The sequence below is a fragment of the Mustela lutreola genome, chromosome 10 (genome assembly GCF_030435805.1).
Source record: "Mustela lutreola isolate mMusLut2 chromosome 10, mMusLut2.pri, whole genome shotgun sequence".
NCBI lineage: Eukaryota > Metazoa > Chordata > Mammalia > Carnivora > Mustelidae > Mustela > Mustela lutreola.
Window position 1 is genome coordinate 55,612,982 of NC_081299.1, and position 13,678 is coordinate 55,626,659.

Consider the following 13,678-nt stretch of genomic DNA (forward strand, 5'->3'; position numbering starts at 1 on the left):
CTTTCGGTGGTTTCCCTTAATTCCTAGAATAATTCCAGGGTCTCAGCATGGTTTAGGAGACCCTAGATCCGGCTCCTGGACACTACTCCAGGCTTCTTTCCCACTCTCCCCCTAATTCTTGTGGTCATAAACGTGCCAGGCCTGCTCCCACCTCAGAGCCTTACCGTATGCTGTTCCCTTGCTTGGGATGCCCTTCCCTTACATATCTGGGTTATGTAAACAAACATCTCTGTTTGTTTTTTTCCCTTTCAGTTTCTGCTCACATCCTTTTTCTCAGCATGGCAATTCTTTGATTGTCCTGCTTGAAACAGTCATCATCCTACCCCACCTGTCACTTTCTTTCTCCTTACTGTGCTTCTGTTTTCTTCTGAACACGGATTACTGCCTCATACTACATTCTGTGTGTTTTTTCCCTACCTCTGTTCCTAGAATCTGAGCTCTGTGAGAGTTTTTTTTCCAACCTCAGCAGGTTCACCCCTCCTTAGGCAACCTGGTCGTCTCCCACTCCTGGGAGGTCACCATGTTGATGCCAAACTTAGCGCAGACCCCCAGCTGGCCTAGCATCCCACAGCCCAGAACCTATGAGCTCACAGAATCCTCCTGTTCAGCCTCCTGAGGAGCTGGGACCACAGGCACGCACCATTGCACCTGACAAGGTTTGTCTTTTTCAATGCTGTTTGCCCAGCTCCTGGAACACTGCCTCGTATGCATGTGTTGAGTGACTGAGTGACAGAATTCTACAAATACCATTTATTGAGTGTGTCTTACGTGCCAACTTCTGTTCTTACTTTCTAACCTATACGACGACCTGACAAGGTGTATAATATTACAAGCATTTTGCAAATAAGGAAACATACTCAGAAGGTGTATGGGAGTTGCCCGTGGTCTCACAGCCACTAACTGGAAGAGGCAGGGTTTGAACCTGGGTTTAAGTTGCAAATATGAGATAAGAAGGCTGAGGAAATGGCAGAGTGTCTGGGTGGCTCAGTGATTCTGCTGCGTGGGCCCGCGGTTAGCGGGATGCTGACACTTCGGTGAGAAGGAGATCACAGAAATTATTCTAGCAGCCACTACAGAAGTAGTCCCAAGTCCTACCTGGATGTGGTGGTGGTGGTGGTGTCAGGGAGCTCTGCTGAGCTGCCCCGTGGCTCAGCCAGTCCTCACCACCCTCGGGCTTTCACACAAGTCCCGTCTCCCACCAGTTCCTGCTCACTTCGGCCTCTTCCTCCCTTATTCATTAGAGGGTCCGGCTTTGCTCAATTCCAAAGCCTGGTCTCTGACCATGTGTGGCTCTCCTCAGGGCTGGCTGACAGATCTGAGGCAGGTGGAAGGTGCCCAAGAGTGATGGGCAAGGTGCCCCGAAGGTAGAAAGCCAGCTACTTCTTGCTCTGTGCTTGGGCTAAGGCAGCACAACCGTGAGACACTATGGGCAAGTTTAGGCCTCTGCTGGTCGGGTTCTGAAACCCCATCAGTGCCCTCAGAGGGGACCCTCTCCATGAATCACCTGTGCTCGTCAAACTCAAAGAGAAGAACCAGTGGGCTTGCTCCTCCTTGCACAGGACAGCCCTCCCTGGGACCAGGGGCTTCAGGGAGGATGCCACGGGAGACAAGGGGAGGCTGCCTGGGGAGCACATGGGCCAAACAAAGGGAAGTGAGTAGTAGCGAGATGGCTCAGTTGAGTTGTGGTGAGGTCCGAAGGCCACCTTGAGGTCTAGCAGATATCTGTCTGGACAATGCTCAGTGACCATCAGCTGATTCTTCTCCCTTCCAGACTCCAGGCAGAGCTCCTGCTTTCCAGGAACACATTCTCTAAGAGGAGAACTCCAGGGACCATAGTTTCTGTTAATACTCAGACCATGATTAGAATTCAGGGCCTAGCTCTTCCTGCTCTGAAATCCCCTCCTTTAGGTGACATCTTGATGGTCCATCCCCTCCCACTGTGTTTGGATTTTTGCCAATTTAAGTCTTGGAAGATCATCTTAATTCCAGGCTCTACTGGAGAACTGAGTGAGTCTCTACAACCTCCTACCCACTGACCACCAATGTATAACAGAGTCGCCACACAAGGACCAGCAGGGTCTTTACGCAACCTAAGTTTATCAGACACCTACTGTTGCCAGGATCCGTCAGAGGAACCAGGGATGGAGCACTGAGGGAAGTCTGGCATTACACAGGTGACAAGAAGTGTTGTAGATGTTGTATGGGGGTGAGCTCTGTGCTGGGAAATAACAGAGCAAAAGGGCTCCAAGTGGTCCCAGGCATCAACGATGGACTTCCAGAAGCGGTGTTTAAAATCTATGCCTTGGGGACGCCTGGGTGGCTCAGTTGGTTGGGCAGCTGCCTTCGGCTCAGGTCGTGATCCCAGCGTCCTGGGATCGAGTACCACGTCGGGCTCCTTGCTCAGCAGGGAGCCTGCTTCTCCCTCTGCCTCTGCCTGTCTCTCTGTCTGCCTATGCTCGCTCATTCTCTCTCCCTCTGTCCCTGACAAATAAATAAATAAAATCTTAAGAAAAAAAAAAAAAAAATCTATGCCTTGGGGTGCCGGGTGGCTCAGTCAGCTAAGCGTCTCCTTCGGCTCAGGTCATGATCCCAGGGTCCCGAGGTTGAGCCCTACATAAGCTCCCTGCTCAGCGGGGAGTCTGCTCCTCCTTCTCCCTTTGGCTCCCCCCGCCCCCCGCTTGTGCTCTGTCTCCTGCTTTCTCTCAAATAAATAAATAAAATCTTAAAATAAAAAACTATACCTTCAAAGGAGGAGTCTGCTTCAGAGTTGTCTACTTGGAAAGTTAGAGATTTACTCCTAATGATCCCCCTGTTGCTAAGAATATCCAGCAGATGAGTTTCAGTGGGAGGGAAGTGTTATGTTTCCACGCTTGTACACTACAGCAAACCAGAGCTGGGCACGAAGCAGACACAGTGAGTTCAGACAGTCCAAGTTCAAACGGCCTGCTTAATTGAAGCCTAATGTGGCCATGAACGCCACTGTGAAGCTGGAACTGCTGTGGGTAGTAGTTATACTCTTCCAAAGTTACTTTTAAATCCTTTTCCAAAATGCATTAAAAAAAAAAAAAAGAGTCCCTATCTTTTGAACCAATAATTCTAACCTAGGGAATTTATCCTAAGGAAATAATCCAAAGTATAAGGCATGTGCATAGAGATATTTACTACAGTACTATCTGCTGAAAAATGAAGAAAAAAAATAAAAATTCACAAAACATACAAGTGGATAACTGATGGTATGTCAGCAAAAGGCAACATCCTACATCACTGAAGGTGTAATTTTGAAGACCATATTGCTATATAAAAATATTTAGGACAGTATAGAGATTATATATGCAGATGGACAAAGAGTGATTTGAACATAGAAAGATGAAACTGATTTGCCTAGATAGGACTATGAATGCACTTTGGCTTTTGTTGTTTGAATAATAAAACCAATGAAGAATATAACAAATAAATATAATCAAGTATCCCACATTTCTTCCTCACTCAGCTAGAGCAGAGGCAAATTATTCCCTGAAGGCCAAATCCAGTCTGTTGTCAATTTTTTCAAGTAAAGTTTTACTGGCACATGGACATGTCCACTTGATAATGTATTATTCATGGCTGCTTTCACCCTACAGTGGCCGAACTGAATCCTTGTGGAAGATGCTGCATGGTCCACAGAGCCTGAAAGAGTTACTATCTGGCCCTTTACAGAACAAGTTTGCCAATCTCTGATCTAGGGTAATGAAATGTTACGGCTTCATTCATAAGTATACTACATGTATAACCCACTAGGTACTCCACGAATATGGACGGATAAACAGGGTATCACCAGTTTCGTACTTTCATCCAGTAGATCTTAGAACAAAAAAGAATTAAAATTAACTACCTCCTCCAAATGTTGCTCTCCACTGACTGTTCCCACTTCAGCTCAGATATTAAGGTTATGCATTAATCATATAGCTTATCTAATTTGGACCTCAGTTCATTTTTATAAAATACACACTGGGGAAAAAGACAGAAAATGACTTCTTAAAGATTATGAGTGCTGAGAACTAAAAAACATTTCTGATGGTTTAAATGGTTTTTTTTGTTTGCTTGTTAAAGCTCTTCAGGGCTTTGGGGAGAATAAACAAGTCAGAATTCCTGGCTATTCCAAATGACTGCACACCTGGACTTCAAGGCCGCTTCTTTTATAAGGTCATTGCCATGTGCACCCAACGTAGACTTTTCGTCCAAGCTGCTCCTACCGCTCTACAAAAATGCATTGAAATGGAAGAAAGTTCGCTGTATTCTAGCCTAAGTCCCTACACCATGTTACCTGTACTGATAACTGCCTGGCATCTGTTTCTTTTGTTTGCAAATAGGGGAAAAAGGTGAGTCCAAGCTTCATGGCTAACAGCTGGTTCTCAGATTTTGGAAGAGCTGGATCACCCCCCCAACAGGAACTTAGCACCAAAGTTACAAATTGCTCTTTGATTCTAGCATTCTTAGAGTTTATAACAATTAAACTAGCTGCTTGACATTAGAGCAAGTTATTGAAAAAACTACTGTATTATGTAAGGACAAACTCTAAAATCAAGGCAGCAAACTCTAGGTCAAAACTCACCAACTGGCAGCTGGAGGGCTGGACTGGCCTACAGACCTGTTTTATTTTGCCTGCAGGGAATTAGTTAAACACATACACAGAGTGCCAACATTTAGAAATGGAGAGTTTTCATATAAAAACCCAGGTATCTGGCACGTTTACAGAGAACACATTCCCATATGGTTGCTGAGCTGGGGCAGGTGGGTCTCGCTCCCTGTCCTGGCCCGAGTCCTCCCACATCTGAGTTTTTGACCACGGGGTAATAAAAGATCTTCTGAAAAGTTGTTCTAATGTGTCAAGCAGGTGGTGGGACCAATGGCAGGCTTAGGAATCAAAAACTTCCAAGTCCTGAGATAATTTCAGTTCTTCCTCCTTCTCCTCTCAGAGGCGGCATGAATGAGGGACAGCTCGCCAGACACAGATTCTCCAGCACTCCTCCAGAAATCACTTGAAAAGAGGCCTTCACGAAAAGACTCCTTCACAGCAACATGCATTAGTATCAAGAAACATTTTATCCTTTTGACTCCAGTCTCTGTTTATTACCCCTGACTATTCCCCAACTGCCCAATCTTTATTATTATAAGTATGTGCTGGGCTTCTTCCAGAGGTAAGCCACTATACTACAGACTCACAAGGAATCTAGGAATTCCGTGATCCTGAAGATTTGATTAAGTTCAGCTGAGAAGAAAGCACCCTTGCAGACCAAAGAGGTCTTCACTCCTAATGGCTCTAACTCTGTGCCACACATTGTGCTTGGAGCTTTCATCCTCAGGTCACTCCAGGAGATAATGAGGATGATTATCTCAAAAGAGGAGTACATTTTAGAGCCTTAAATGACGGAGTCCAACTAAGCTGAAGAAAAAGAAGAAAAACAGTGCAGAACAGTATGTGCAAAGTGACGTCGCCCCCCCCCCAAAGAGAAATATTTTGGGTTATAAATAAAATCACTATTCTGCAGTGAAAGAATGCTAGCAAATTACCATGTGATTGGTCTCGATGTCAAAGAGTGCTATATTCCACTCTTTGGAACATTCAGTGATTTTTGGTGGTCACAGACCACATTCTTTAATAATAATAGCTAATGTTTATTTTAATGTTTATTAGAAAAACATAATTACACCCTAGACCAATGGTTTTCTGGATGATATTGTTTACGAAGAGGCTACTGTAAAAAATCCAGTCAAGAAGTGGGCAGAAGACATGAACAGACACTTCTTCAAAGAAGACATGCAAATGACCAACAGACACATGAGAAAATGCTCAACATCACTCAGCATCAGGGAAATACAAATCAAAACCACAATGAGATGCCACCTCATGCCAGTCATAATGGCTAAAATGAACAAGTCAGGAAATGACAGATGTTGACAAGGATGAGGAGAATGGAGAACCCTCTTAAGCTGCTGGTGGGAATGCAAACTGGAACAGCCACTCTGGAAAATAGTATTATGGAAGCTCCTCAAAAAGTTAAAAATAGAGCTACCCGATGACCCAGCAATTGCACTACTTAAGTATTTAACCAAACGAAACAAACACAGTGATTCAAAGGGACACCTGCACCCCAATGTTTACAGCAGCAATGTTCACAATAACCAAACTATGGAAAGAGCCCAGATGTTCATCAACAGATGAATGGGTAAAGAAGATGTGGACTATTACTTAGCGATCTCAAAGAATGAAATCTTGCCATTTGCAACAACGTGGATAGAACCAGAAGGTATTATGCTAAGCAAAATAAGTCAGAGAAAGACAAATACAGTATGATTTCACTTGTATGTGGAATTTAAGAAACAAAACAGATGAAGAAGGAAAAATAAAGAGGAAGAGAAGGAAAAATAAAATTAGATGAAAACAGAGAGAGAGGCAAATCTTAAGAGACTCTTAGCTATAAGGAACAAACTGAGGGTTGCTGGAAGGGAGGTGGGTGGGAGTATGGATGGGGTAACCGAGTTGGGTGATGGGCGTTAAGTAGGGCACTTGGCGTAATGAGCACTGGGTGTACACGCAACTCATGAATCGCCAAATTCTACCCCTGAAATTAATCATACAGTGTATGTTAACTAAATCGAATTTAAATTAAAAAAATTTTTTTTTAAAAAGAGGCTAACCTAAAAGCTGAGTTAACTTGAAATAGATTTAAAGAAAAACAGTAAACATATGATATTAGATACCACACAGGTATGCAAAATACTTGTGTTTTATTCATTAGAAGAGTAAAGGCACAAGCTGTCTACTTGTTAATCAGAAGAACAAAGGTCTCTGATCCTGAAGGGCAGAATTCAGAATAAGGCTAAATTCACTAAGGATAGCATCTCTGGCTGGTCTAACTGAAGTCACTTGCCAGGGTCTGAAGGAAGGAAGGAGGAAGGGAAGCTGAGCAAACACGAAATGCCCTCTAGTATTTCAGGAATCTGAATCTTGGAGTCTCACCATTAACATTTAGTATGTGTTGTACCTCGTACCTGAAGCAGAAGCAAGGTTCTTTTTACCACAGCCAGCCGGTTAGGCCAACATTATCAAAACACGGTTACATAAAGCAAAATGCAACACATTTTTGTTAGCAAATAATGAAAACGGCACCTAATCCCATGACACCAAGATTTGGGTCCAGCAGTTGAGAGGTTTTTGTCTTTGCTGCCTGCACAGCCTAAGGCCATAGCCAGAGCGTGAGCCCTCCATCCGGTTGGCTGGGTTAGGGAGGGAGGACAACAGGCCAGAATGCCCCTGGACAGAAGCACCTTGGCAAGGTGAGGCCCCAGGGAAAGAAGACAGCTGAGGTTTATTCCTATCTACCTGTATTTGAATTTGCTTCTTGACCCTGTCACCAAAACAAAACCCAAAAGACAAAAATACGAACAAAAGGAAAAAAACAAACAACCCCCCCAAATGTTTAAAAATTTAAATGTTTAAAAATTTAAAACTCCAGAAAACTCAAAGAGCAATTAATAAAGGTGGCTGTGATGTTTCTAGCAGCAGGAGCGACTTTAGGAGGCAGACCAGTCATCTAGCTTTCTTTGAAAGTACTGCTCCCTAGGAGGCTGGGGAACATCAGTTGGATGCTACATTACTTTCTGGAAATGTATTGAGATGGAGAGGATGATATTTTCTTATAAGTAGAGTACTGAAAATGGCTCATACTGTAATAACGTAACACGCCACTTTAGGTGTGTTAGTGTGTGAAAGAGAAGGGAGGAAGTCCCCAGAAGTCATTGCTTGAATGATGAAACCACTACTAAGGATACGCTCAGTGGTACTGACTGGGTTCTTACTATGTATCAGGCACTGTGCTAAATGCTGTGCAACAACTAATTTATTTAACCTTTACACTAATGCTATGAGGGCACCTACTATGATCCTCATTTGACGTAGGGAGAAACTAAGGCACAAAGAAATTAAGTAAATTGGAGCTAGCAAGCATCACAGTGCTGGGATCTGACCTTAAGACAGATGAGCTCCAAACCTTTGCTCTTGAATGCAGATCCCTCAGATGCATTCTGAGCATGATGGTTCTAGGTTAAGCAGCGGGGGTTTTGAGCTGCCAAATGTTGCATGTGGGTCTACAGCCCAAGCCAAAGTTCTTGGGGTGTCCAGGGAAAGGCAACAGCTACCCGGGCAGTTTCTTCTTCCCTAGCCCTCATGTCGTACTCAGGCACCTTTTTAACTAACTGATTTTCAGATATGTAAAGCACATTCACGAAAAAGGATGCCAATTTGTAATCTGCAGAGAGCCTGCATATCATAGTGCAGCTTTCCAGAAATGGATGGAGACAAGGCTCAGGTCCAAAAGCAAGAATGTGTAAGCACTACTACTACGGAGCGGCCACAAGGACTCGGCTGTTTTTATGAAGGGCTATGTAAATACAATCTCCTTTCATCATCACTACAATCCAATGAACTATGCTTTAGTCCCATTTTACAGATGGGAAGAATGATGTCCAGAGAGGTTCGATCATTTGTGCCAAATCCCACTCCTACTAAGAGGCAGATCTGGGATTTGAACCTAGGCTTCTCTAGTCCCACTCAAATCTTCTGTCCCTCCTTCCCCTTTAGCCACCCAGAGCCTTGACTAAGTTCACAGACCTGAGCCAGCTGTCAGGCCTTGACCAGCTTTGCCACTTCCGAGGTGTGTGACTGAGGGCAAGTCACTTACTAATCTCTGTGCCTCTTTCTTTATCTCCAAGATGCAGGTAACAACTGTACCCATCTCTCAGTCTGCACTGAGGAGTGAACGAGGTAGTATCTGTAAGGTGTTTAGAACAGTGCTTGGCACATAGTGACTATTCCACAAACGCTGTGAAACAAAGTACAAGTCTCTCTTATGTTGGCATCTACACACAGCTGGTAAGCCAAGCCAGGGGTAATGGACATGTCATCAGTGGAAGAGGTACCTAAATCTGATCTCTTAGTGGCCAAGGAGCCAGCCCTTCACGGACACTGGCTGTGGGACCCAGCAGGCTTTTGATCTGAACTGTTGAACTGAAAGGATCCATTTGGAAGGGTTCTAGGCTTTAGTCCCAGATCTGACAGGAGTCACTGTGCAATTTGGAAAAGGCACTGTATTCTTCTGGGCCCCATTTCCTCCTGTGTTAAAACTACTAGGCCTCCCGTGACAGGGAAAGAAAGAGGGCAGAAACTACTCCCAGGGCTCTGGGTTCTGGTTCTCCCACAGAGGAATTTTGTGACTTTGGACAAATGGTTTCATGTCCTTGAATTTTTATTTTCTCTCCTCAAAGATGAAGAAAATGGTACCTGTCCCCCTTATCTCACGGGGTTAGGGAAAAATAAGAAAGCAAACTTGAGAGCCCCTCTGTGAGAAGTGTTCTATGAGACCATCTCCTATTTCTGGGTAACAGGTGGACTCTTAATAAATAAATGTTGGTGGAAATGATTTGATCACTTACTATGGTCTGGAATAAGCCCCTTATTACTTTCTCTCTGTCTCCTTAAAAGCTAAGGTCTCTGAAGGCAGGGGATCTTCATCTATATCCCCCCCCAAATAAGCACTTAACTATTTATTGATTGAACCTGTGGAACGTAACAACACATGAATTAGTGAACAAATGACTTTGAAGTAGCATTTTGAAAAGCAAAAAACCAAAAACCAAAAAAAAAAAAAAAAAAAAAAGCTAAAACTGACCTAAAATTTTAATTAAAGCCCAGAGTACAGAGAGACAGAAGGGAAGATGTGCAAATAAAGCTCTTCTGTATCACCTGACTCCTCTGAATTCTTTTCTTTGGGGAATTGGTTTGGTCCAGGAATGGAAGAGTTCAGATGCTATAAAGTGGTTAAATTAACATACGCAGCAGGTACACTGACTTTCTAAAGCTGAATACCAGCTGGGATAATTAAAGGCCAGAGCCTTCTCCTTCTTTAAAAATTGACTCCCCTATAAACTACCTGCTGACAAAGGCATAATTAAGTTGACTCCTGTAAGAATACATAAGGAAACTTTTCTCCTCCATTTTTAATTAAAAAAAAAAAAAAAAAAGTTTCCATTTCCCCCCCAAAGCTCAATGAGCACTCAAATGCTCAATAACTAAAAGGAAAGTTACAAAACACTTTTTGTTTTCTTTCTTTCTTCTTCTTCTTCTTTTTTTTTTAAATTAAATCTGCAACATCCTTTCTTCCCAGGAACCAATTTGTCAGAGGTCTGGAAGTGGCTTGTGCTGGGGAAGGCGTCCGGAGGGAGGCAGCTGCCCAAAAGAGGAGGTGGTCACACTAGCTCTTCACTGGGGGATGGAAAAATGCCCAGGAGCCTCCTCCATGACTGTCCGTCTGTGTGGCTTAAAATAAAATCTGCAATTTTTTTTTTTTTTTTACACTGTTCTAAAAATAGGGGTTTGGCTTAAATCCACCAGTTGGTGTTTTGATTTTTAAATTATGTGCAAAAAAAAAAAAAAAATCATGCTTAACCTAATGAGTACTGGTAAGTAATTCAGAGAGATTACAATTTTGATCTCTAGGTTCTAAAACATTCATTCTTTTAGAATCTGAGCAAAGGTGAGTAGAGATAAAAGGAAGGTTGGTGATAATGATGTGAAAGCTTAAACTCCAATTTGAAAGCAAAAGGCCAGCAGACATCCCTAAAGTAAGTAATATTTTAGAAGTTTTCTTGGAGGGGAGGTAGGTGATGGAGGGAGCTATAATTCAATAGTTCACACAAAATAAATGGAAGAGACTGGTGAGTTTTGACTTATATCCTTCCTGATGTCATTTCTGGAACCAACATTCATGTACACAAAACTAGAAATAATTCCTAATAGGGATCTTTAAAAGCAAAAAGAGTTTTCTGAGTGTTGGGTGATCCAAGGCTTGGTTTTGGGGATAAGACTTTTTTTTTTAAATTTTATTTATTTGACAGAGAGAGAGGCAGTGAGAGATGGAATACAAGCTGGGTAGTGGGAGAGAGAGAAGCAGGCTTCCCGCTGAGGAGGCAGCCCGATGTGGGGTTCTATCCTGGAACCCCGGCATCATGACCTGAGCCAAAAGCAGAGGCTCAACGACTAAGTCACCCAGGCGCCCCTTTGGGATAAGGCTTTTTAAAGCTCCCTCATTAGATGCCAATCATAATGTATTTTAAGAAAGATGTGCTATTATTACATCTTAATTAATGAAGATTAATTTCAACATAAATGAAATGGGGCTAATCTTAAAATAAGGCTTTCAATAGATAGGAGTGAGGTGAGTGAGGACTGCTGTAAAAAGCAAGTATGAACGCTGTCTGCTTCTGGAAAGACTGAAGTACCTTCAACAGTTGATTTTGCTTGTGAATTTTGGCAACACAGTTTTCAGCTAATCTCCGGAGTCCAAAGATTTGGAATTTCGGTGTGTGTGGGTAGCATCATGTGTGACCCATGAAAGTCACCATCTCTTCTCCCCCTCGCCCCGGAACAAACACCCACAAACCGACGGGGATGCTCTGAAGGTTAAACTGGCTAGCTCAATTGTCCAGGAATGTACGCTATGCAAACAATGTCGGCTCCCCGTGCCAAGGCAGAGATACCAGGGGACTTGAGGCTGCTGGCCAGGAGGAGAAGGATGGGGAGGCATAGTTCTATTCATCCGGGCAGAATGGGAACCCACAGAGAGCGGCTGCAATGTTTCACTCTCCTAATCTGCAAAAGACAAATAGTTACAGAACTTGCTATATTAAAACCAGAGACTGTTAGTCTGAGGAGGGCAGGGGAAGGCCAGCAGGAATGAAGAGCCTTCCTTTTAGGGAAAAAAAGGCGGGGTGGGAGGGGCTGGGGGAATGGGGAGAGATCTGCGAAGTGGACTACAATTTACTTATTTAAAGGATTCTTCTGTTTCCAAAATGGTTCTTTGGAAGAGGGGAAGTCCTGGGTATTTAGGAGTTTGGTTAAAGATCAATGAAGAAATCCCTGGCTTTTTCAGACGCTCCTGGCAGAGAAAGAAACGGGTGTCCAGGAGGCAGGCTGCCAATCAAAGATCAGTCGCCTGATAGGAAAGTCAGAGCAGCCTCGCAAGGGTACCTTAGGCTTCTGGGAAGATGCGGTTTACTTTGCAAAAATCTCCTTTATGCACTTTTTTTCTTCTTTGGAGAAATACAAGGGATGTGGGATCTTCAACGGAGGCAGCAAGAAGGGGGCAGGAAGCAGAATGGGGTAGGGGTGGGGGGCATCTCTCCCTGGGGTGTCGGGTGTTTCGCTTGCACTCTCTTAGGGTTCCTGAAATAATTAACATGCACTGCCATTCTTGTTTTTCTAGTGGTGATTTCATCCAGTCCTTGTAGAAACTCAGCATTAAATGTCAGAGTTTTGTCTTCTGGAAGGCAAAACTCCCCTCCAAACAAGAGAGTTCTGCATACCTCTGAGAGCACGTGGGATCCGAAACGTTTGCAGAGTGCTAATCATTAACACACTGCGTTTGAAGGCAGGACAGCCTCTTTCTCTGCTGACTATCTTGTTTCCTTCCATTGGGTCCTGCCTTGTCCTAGTTTACTTTCTGTTTCTCCCACTCGTTTCCATGCATCTGTCTGTAACACAGGCACGCGAAGTCCTGAAGAGCCTCTCCCTCTCTGCTGGCTAGCTCAACACTTTGCTCACTAAACCCTTTTTCAAAATAGATTCCTCTCTGACTTATTTTTCCAATGCCTCTCCCTCTTCTCACCCTCCACCCCCACCCCCACGCCTGGGAGTGTGTGCGTGCGTGCACGCGCGCGCGTGTGTGTGTGTGCATGCACACGGTGGGGGGGGGGGGGCTCTTCTCCTTCCCAAGTAACACAGGATAAGGAAGGAGAAGTAAGATCTGTAAGAAAATGTAAATAAAAATGCCTCCGAGAGAAGAAGAGCTAGTAATTAAAGCGTGGAGGCAGCCTGACCTGGGTCTGCCTCCTGACTTTGTCTTTGCCTAGCAGTGAGGCTTTGGACAGGTCACTTAACTTCCCTAAATCTTAGCTGCCTGGTCTGCCAAATGGGGAGAACAATGTAACAACTCCTCCAGGGCTCTAAGGAATTAAAGGAGATGATGAACATATAGTTACTCTGCATATAGTTTACTCTGCTCCAGGCTGTGTTCCCAGCGCCTGGAGCAGAGTAAACACCGGACCAATGCTGTTTTGATATCATCACTACGACTATTATTATAATATAAACTCTGGCTAGGAATGTCACCTCCCCTCTGTCCCCAAGTGCCCAAGGAGTAACAAGGACTCAGTGCTTCTAAAAACTCCAGATCGGTACCACAAGGAAGGCCTGGATGCAATTCCTGGCTGATCAGGGGCCCTGGGAAGCACTGCTCAGAGGCAATGCACAGCATACGGCTATTTTTAGGCCTTTTCCATCACTGCACAGTGGTTGCTCTGGAGGCCTTACCTGGCCGCCCAGCCTCGGCCACATCCTTCCCCCCACAGGCTCTCAGCCTTCCCAGGAGGACACAGTGAGGCCCCAGACTCAGGAATTTACTGCCCACTTGCTGCGCCCCACCCGCCACGGTTCTTCTTGCTTTTGGTCCGTCTTGAGAACAATGACAAGCAATAGCTTCTCACGAAGAAGACAAGGGCTCTGCCTGCTGTGAGTCATCCGCTAAGGCCTGTCCCCACTGTAGACTCTCCCAGAAAGTGACACAAAACACACAAAGTCAGGTTC

At 44.3% G+C, this 13,678-nt stretch overlaps 1 protein-coding gene across 8 annotated transcripts in view; it reads right to left on the minus strand.

The window, feature by feature from the left end:
• Positions 1–13,678, minus strand: part of GNG12 (G protein subunit gamma 12) — a 131,198-nt gene that overhangs the window by 33,706 nt on the left and 83,814 nt on the right. The window lies entirely within an intron of this gene.